The following is an 8,162-nucleotide window of genomic DNA, read 5'->3' as shown; positions in this document are numbered from 1 at the left end:
GAGCTGAGCAGGCCCCCCCCCTCAGCCCCTTCCTGGCTGGTCTCTCTATTGGGGACAGCACTGGCTTCCAGCAACACCGAAGCATGAGGGAACTGTGCATTTTTTATCCCATGACCTTATTTCTTTCTCTCAATGAGAAGCTTTTTCTCTGTTACATAAACTTTGTCAGGTTGCCATGCTTGGCATTTCCCTCTATTTTGTGTGTTCATAAGAATGGGAGGATTCCCTCCACGCTTTCCCCTTACCCAGCAAGCTTGCTTTCTGAGCAGGATTGGTGGCAGGGACTCAGGCACTGCAGTGTTGATTAGGAACAAACATCACCGTAGGAGAGGATCTTCCAGCTGGACAACCGGGAAGAGATCTTTCCCGACCTCAGCTCACTTCTCCAGGAACACATCAGCCAAGCCAACTGGCTGGCACATCTCTAGGAACAGTTTAGACCCGCTGAGCAGGTGGCCCAGTAGCTGCACCCTTGGGCCTGCCTGAGTCATTTGCACATCAGGCAGTATGTGTGCTCTCAGTAAAAGCCCTTCCTTCCCAATGAGACCAGAATCCATAGCTGCCTCTGCCTTTTCACCTCTTTAAAAGGGCTCACTGCCAAAGCCACACCAGCTTTGACTGATGTGGCTTAATCCTACTGCCTTGTTCTCCTAAGACTCACTAATCCCCGGGACACTAAAGTTCAAGGCTGGTGCATGGCTTCTTCCCATAGGAAATTGCCCTCCTCCGGTCTCAGCTGCACGTGGACCCTTTGCCCTTGAGAGCTCGCGATTCTTTGCTCTGTCCTCTGCAGACTGTGCCTATTTCCACGTGCCTATCCAGACCCACCCATCTATGACTGTAGCTTCCCACAGGGTAAAGACAGTCTTACTCCCTGTAGTAGCGCAGTTTCAGTACTGAGCTGTCCCCAGAATGAACGAGCAAATGAATCAGAGTCATCCTCTTTCACCTTAACCTGACCACTGTCTCCCGGCTGAGCCAGCCTAGAAGCTTCTTTGTCTAGAAGCCAGCCAGACAAAGCTTCAAAGTCAACGCCAAAACTCAATCTACTATTGCTTCATGTCCAGCAGCCACCTGAGGCTTAGTGTGTAAGTGATCGAGTGTTGGATTACAGATAGCGGGACTGAACTTAAACTCAGAACATACTCAGACTTATAAAGAAAGCGACACTCTTTCCTTTATAGTTAAAGTACTGCCTTTGTGTGTGTGGTCCTGGGGATGCAATGCAGGTCCTACTGCACACTAGGCAAGCATTCTCCTATTACACTATGAACCTGCCCCCAGATAGCCAAGCTAGCTAAGATTTAGCAATTAAAAGTAGTCCTTTTTTTAAAAGTGTCTCGAGACAGGGTCTCTCTGTATAAGCTCTGTGGTTGTCTAGGAACTCGCTTTGTAGACCAAGCTGGCCTCGAACTCTCGGAGATTTGCCTGCCTCTACATCCCGAAAGGTGGTCCATTCTACTGAACTCGGTGCTGGACACATAGCCTCTAGCTGGATGTTCTCAGGGTCCTTGGCCTATTTGTACATTTCTTATCCTAAGCATAAGAACCACATTTTTAGCCAAAGCCTTGGGACTCTGGGCTTATGATTTCTTTATCTGAGATCTGCTTTCTATTCCAAAACAGCCATTTCCAGGGTCTTCACACCCAGCCCACAGAGGCAGCAATGACAAATCCTTCCTGCTGCATGATCCAGATACCAGAGGAACCTCAGTCTCCTGCCTCTCCTCCACGCTTGGCTCTCAAGCACTTGCTATGAGTTCAGTAAAGATCTAACTGAACAATGGTACACGGTGATTGCTGCTCTAGCACACCTCAACCTTCCTAACGCTGCGACCCTTTTAATACAGTTCCTTTTAATACAGTTAATATGTTGTGGTGACCCCCAGCTACTGCTGTGACTCATAATGTAAATATCAATGTGTGTATGTGTGTACACTTGTGTGTGCGAGTATGTGTAGACGTGTGTGTGTGTGTGTATGTGTGTGTGTATATGTGTGTTATACATGTCAGTTTGGTAGGATCCAGAATCACCCAGATGACAGACCTCTGTTCTGTGGGTAAGTTTCCAGATTAGGTTGGCTGATGTGGTAAGACCCACCCTAAATGTGGGTGGTACCATCCCATGAGCTAGGGTCCTGGGCTAAACGAAAGGGAGAGTGTTTCCTTAGTTAGTCTTTCTTTTGCTATGATAAAATATCATGATCAATCAACTTGGGAGGAAAAGGTTTATTCCAACTTACAGTTCCGCAGCACAACCCATCACTGAGCAAAGTTAGGACAGAAACTCAATCAGGCTAGGAACCTAGAGGCAGGAGCTGATGCAAACGCCATGGAGGAAGACTACTTTCTAGTTTGCCACTTACGGCTTTGTCAGCCTGCTTTCTTATCGCATCCAGATCCACCATCCCAGGGGTGGCAACCTCCCACAATGAGCTGCACCCTCCCACATAAATCAATCATGAAAATTCCCTACAGGCTTGCCTACAGCCTGATCTTACAGAGGCATTTTCTCAATGGAGATTCCCTTCTCTCTGATAACTTTAGCTTGTATTAAGTTGACATAAAACCAGCCAGTGGTGGGTAAAGCACGAGGACCTGAGTTTGAGTCTCCAGGTAAAGCTAGACATAATAGCGTGGTCCCAGCTCTCTTATGGCGAGGTGGAGATGAAGCTAGTGGGTTAACTAGTCTAGCATACACGGTGGTAAATGACAAGGGGAAGGTGAGGACTTACCCCCTTTGTCCTGTGATGTGCATGCAAGCACACATGCACAACGATTTTTTAAAAAGGAGAGAGTGAGCTGAGCACCAGCCTTCCGACTCCAGACTCCAAGGAACTAGAGTCAAATCCCGCCGCCATGATGTCTCTGCCAGGATGAACTGTAGCCTCAAGCTGGGAGCCCAAATGAACTCTTCCCTAAGGTGCTGTCATCAGGAATTTTGTCAGGGCCACAAGAAAAGTAACTAATACAGAGTGGTACGCGTGAATTGTGTCAGTGGGATGGAGATGTCGTCCCAGAGGAGGACCCAAAGAATGGGCTGGACTTGAAGGCTGGCCGAACATTTGCCTTGAGAGCAAAAGAGGAAGCAAATTCCAGGCAGGTGGACAACTCACGTGTTAGCATGGAAGAATGATCAACAGAGCACACTGGGGACATTCTGAGTCACTCGGGGACACTGGGGCTTATGTGGAGGAGAAAATAGGGATGGGCTTCAAGAACAGGATGACGCTGTTGGGATGAGGAGAGAACCAAGACTCTCATTCTTCTCACTGGTCCATGAGACCCCTGTCCACCACAGTCCCAGATCAGCATAGTTCATGCCACCTCAAGTCACACAGACCCTGTTGCTAGAGTAAAGAAAATGGATGCAGTTTCTTCTACAGAGTGAGGGTGGCATCTCACCAGGATAACAGCTGGGGTTTCCCAGGTGCTCTGAATGGGGATGGGATCAAGGAGAAACTGGCTGTCTTGTCTGCTCAGGGTTGTCAGGACAAAAGATCCCAGACCAGGACTCTTCAATACAGAGTATTTCCGTATAACCTGAAGGCTAAGGTCTGTGACCAATGGATGCCCACCTTCCTATGTGCTATGAGAAAGGAACACTTTCTCTTTCAGTCCTGTGAAATCACCTCCTCCCTGAGTGCCCTCTGTAAGTGTCACCACTTCCCGGAAGACTCCTCTTCTTCTTCTTCTATACTCTATACAGAAACTAGGGGTGGAGGGATGCCACACAGTTCAGCTCACAACCCAGACCTCTGTGGCGCATCTCTGGGTGGAAAGGAGCCTGCCTCAAGGTAGAGACCAGCTTTCCCAGCCTGCTCTCACTGGGCACTGGGGCCCCAGTGAGCCATGTGGTCAACCCCCCCAGTTCCCTGCTCTCACTATGATTCTCTAAGGCTCCTTCCTGGGGGACAGCAAGGAAGATGGGGGGCAGCAGGGAAGATGGGGACTTCAGGGGAAATAGAGGCAGCAGGGATGATGGAGGCAGCAGGAAAGAAGGCTTTTCAACTTATAGAGACCCCCAGGAAAGGTCAGGTCACAAGGGACTTGGCTCTTTTCCCTCTGGCTTCTTCATGAATATGCCTGGTGCAGATACTGTCTGCTGCCATGGAGACAGGATGCTGTGGTGCTGGGCCTGAGAGACCTCCTGCTGGTTCTACAGCATCTCTGGGGAAGAAGTGTGCTGGAGGGGAGGGGAATGGAAGGATCCGAATGGGGGACAGGTCCAGGGCCAACAAGTCTTCTAGCAGTATTGGTTGCAGGGAAAATGAAAGGTCCAACCGATCACCAGCCCCCAAGAGTTCCACTTCTTTCTCTTCTGACTTGTGTCCCCTGTTTCCTGGCCACAAGTTGAAGATCATTTCTATCAACATCTACTCCTGTAGCCTAAGAATCTAGCAAAGATCAGTCTGGGGCTGGGAAGATGGCTCAGCTGGGAAGGGTCTTGCCATGCAAGCATGAGGACCTGACTTTGCTCCCCAGAATGCATAAGAGAACAAAAGCTGCTGGGGCCACTCCAGTCTGTGTGGCCTGCATTGCCTTGGTGATGTCTGAGCTGGGCTGCTAACGAGATCCATGTCTGGGTCAATGATCCCACCACAGCTGGGTTCTATGTTGATGTTCATGGCCCGTGGTACCACCAAAGGCCACATGGATGGCCAGGGTCTGTGGCCTGCTGGTGGCTAAGGGCTGTTCTGTCACCGGGGCCATGCCAACCTGGGTAGCCCATGCTGCTGCACACAGCCATGGTGTTGTCCTGGCCCAGGCTGCTGCCATGAACCTTGTGTGGATTCATGGCCCAAGAGCTAGGGTCTGGGTTGATATCTATGGTTCCTATTACTACAAGGGACTATGCAGATGCCTAGGGTCAGGACAGTCACCTGAGACCATGTTGGTGTCTGAGGGCCTTGCTGCCATGAGAGCCATGCTGATCTGGGTGGCCTGGGCCACCACTGGAGCCATGGTGATGTACAGGCCTGAGCTGCTGCTGAGGGCCATGTCTGCGTCTGTGTTCCTGCTTAACTGGGGTCTGTGACAATGTCCATGGCCATGTCACCTCAGGGGGTCATGGGAACCGTGCATGTTGAAATCTGAGGGCCATGCTAGGCCAGGCCCATCCCTCACAGGCCCCTAGGATAGCTGGCCCTGCCCTTGCTAGACACTGCAGCAGGAGAGCATGCCCTGTACCCCCATGAGAGAGCTGGCCTTTGCACTCAGGAGAGATGGTTCCATCCCTCACCACAGGCATGGTAGTGCTGGCCCCAATGGTATAGGCCTAGGAGAGCTGGACCTGCCTCTTGCCTGAGGGGGGTGGTTCCAGTGGTCCAGACTGACCAGGTACCACCCAGACCCGCATCCTGGGCCTAGGGCTGGCCCACCCTAACATCTACCCCATAGGACCTGCTGGAGCGTGTGAAGGGACTGGTCCTGCGGAAAGATAACTGCAGGACCTCCATGACTTGGGACAACAGCAGGATGTCCAAGGGGAGTTCTGGTGAGGGCTCAGTAATGATGGTGTGGCAGGCCTTGAACCAGACGAATGACTCATTGCAATGAACAGTTTGTGGGCGGGGCTGATTGCACTCACCACAGCTCCCCTAGAATGAATGAAGAGGTGTTGGAAAAGACAAAGGAGTGAGGTAGTTTTTGTTTGTTTGTTTTTAATTAATTTAGGGGCATACTGAAAGGGTGAGGGGCACATATGGAGAGACTGGGAGGTGAGTGGGATTAGCGTGCATGATGTGAAATTCCAAAAGAATAATAAAATCAATAAAGAATTATGTTTAAAATAAACAACAAATAAACAACAAAAGCCAGGTGCAGGAGTGCACACTTGTCCTTTTTCTCTTTTTGTTTTTATAAGGCAGGGTTTCTCTGAATGGCTCTGGCTGTATGGGAACTGGCTCTGTAGGCCAGGAGAGCCTTGAACTCAAGAGATCCCCCTGACTCTTCCTCCTGAGTACTGGGATTAAAGGTGTGGGCCATCACTGCCTGACAGTGGCATGCATTTGTAATCCCAGTGTTGGGAGGCAGAGACAGATGGACTTCTGGGGTGATCGGGCCGCAGCCTAGCCTAATCAGCAAACTCCAGGTCTTAGTAGGATATCCTGTTTCAGAAACCAATAAATGGTTCCCAGGGAACATAGCTTAAGGTTGACTTCCGGCCTGTACACATGTGCGCGCGCGTGCGCGCACGCGCGCGCACACACACACACACACACACACACACTCACTCAAATACACACATGCATATGCTTTAAAAATATTTTAAAGGAAAAAAATCAGCCTAGAAGCTGCAAATCCTCAGGTATAAGTATAGTTCTCACCCCTCGTCAAAGAATCTTCTCTTCTCAGTAGACAGAGGCCATGACAAAGTCACAATCGGCCCAAATGCAGAGAACGCCTGTGTGGTACCCAGCTCCAGCTGCATATCTATATACAGCATGGCCCCTACACATACAGCTCAGGAAACATTACAGAAGAGGGGGCAGGAAGGTTGAGGTGGAAAGTACGAGCCAGAGAACCAGGAGCGCCTGCTGCAAGATTGTATCTTCTGGACATGACAGGGAAGCTGTGCCCACAAAATCTCAACAATACGGCTGCTTAAATATGACCTGAACACCAGCTGATAGGCCAACGGGGATGGCGGGAAATTGCACAGGCCCCACCACTAGATAAAGAGCTACAGGTAATTAAAATCCATGGAGAGAGGAAGAATTAGTCTTCCCAAGAGATGCGTTTCCTAAATGCTCATCCAACCTCAAGTGCTCAGCCCTAAACGTGTAGAGAGGTAAGAAACATTAGATGGATTCAGCAGGTTGCATTTACATATGTATTCATGTACATGAAACAGTAATTAAAGAATAAGAGGCTATGCATTTGAAAGAGAGTGGAGAGTATGGGAGGGGTTGGAGGGAGGAGAAGAAAAAAGGAAATGATGTAGTTATATTTTAATAAAAGTTTTTAAAAGATTCAGAAGACAATATTACCAAACTATTAATTGATATTATAAATACTTAACTATTGTTGCTATTTCATTCATCTATTAGTTGTTAACATATGAAATATTTGCAAACAAAAAACCCTAAGTTGACATGTAATGATCACACTCACGCACACAAAACTATCTGCGTGGTGACTCCCGTGTAACCCTAGCTCTAAGGAGCTAGAGGCAGAACATTCAGATGGAGTATGGAGAACTCTGTTGACAAGTCTCATTTTGGAGGAGCAGGGGTCAGGGCAGGAGAGCAGTCAAGGCCGGCTTTGGCCATTAGGATAACTGTTTCAGCGACTCCTAAGCCACAGAGATAGGTTCTGTACATGACTGGCCCAAGTCCCTAGGTGGGAAGTACTTTGGGATCCAGGGCACTCGGTAGGTTAGTAGCACATAAGTGTAAGGCCCAGTCTTGCTTAACACAGCCCCAAGTGGCTCTGCTCTGGAGTGCATGTCTGCAGTACTCCCTTCCTGGGAACTACCCCTTGTTTCTTCTAGTGTCTGCTGAAAGCGCATCTCTGGGTCAGCCTCATGCTTGTACTCACATGACACATTCTTCTTTGTTTGATGTGTATGATTGGATGATAGTCAGTCACATGGCCAAAGGGGAGCCCATCTGTGGGCTGGCTGTGCTAGCTAGTTTTATGTCAACATGACACAGGCTAGAGTCATTTGAAAGATGGGAACCCCAAATGAGAAAATACCTCCATAAGATTAGACTGTAGGCAAGCATTTTCTTAATTAGTGATTGATGGGGAATTGTGGGCGGGGTCACCCCTGGGCTAGTCCTAGGTTCTATAAGAAAGCAGGTTGAGAAAGCCATGAGGAACAAGCCAGTAAGCAATACTCCTCCATGGCCTCTGCATCAGCTCCTGTCTCCATGTTCCTGCCCTGTTTGTCTTCCTGTCCTGACTTCTTTCAATGATGAACAGTGATACGGAAGTATAAGGAAAAAGCCCCTTTCTCCCCAACTTGCTGTTGGTCATGGTGTTTCAGAATCACAGCAATAGTAACCCTAACCAGGACACTACCCAAGGGCCGGTCAATTTTAATCTTTCAAACAACTGAATTTAGAGGTCTGTGGAGGCTGGACACTAACTCAGAGGGTTCATGTTGGACCATTTCTGAGCAAAATAAGGTGATCAGGAATAAAAAAGCAGAACTC

This window comes from Arvicola amphibius, chromosome 4 (genome assembly GCF_903992535.2).
Source record: "Arvicola amphibius chromosome 4, mArvAmp1.2, whole genome shotgun sequence".
Classification (NCBI taxonomy): domain Eukaryota; kingdom Metazoa; phylum Chordata; class Mammalia; order Rodentia; family Cricetidae; genus Arvicola; species Arvicola amphibius.
Note: the sequence above shows the minus strand (reverse complement) of the source record.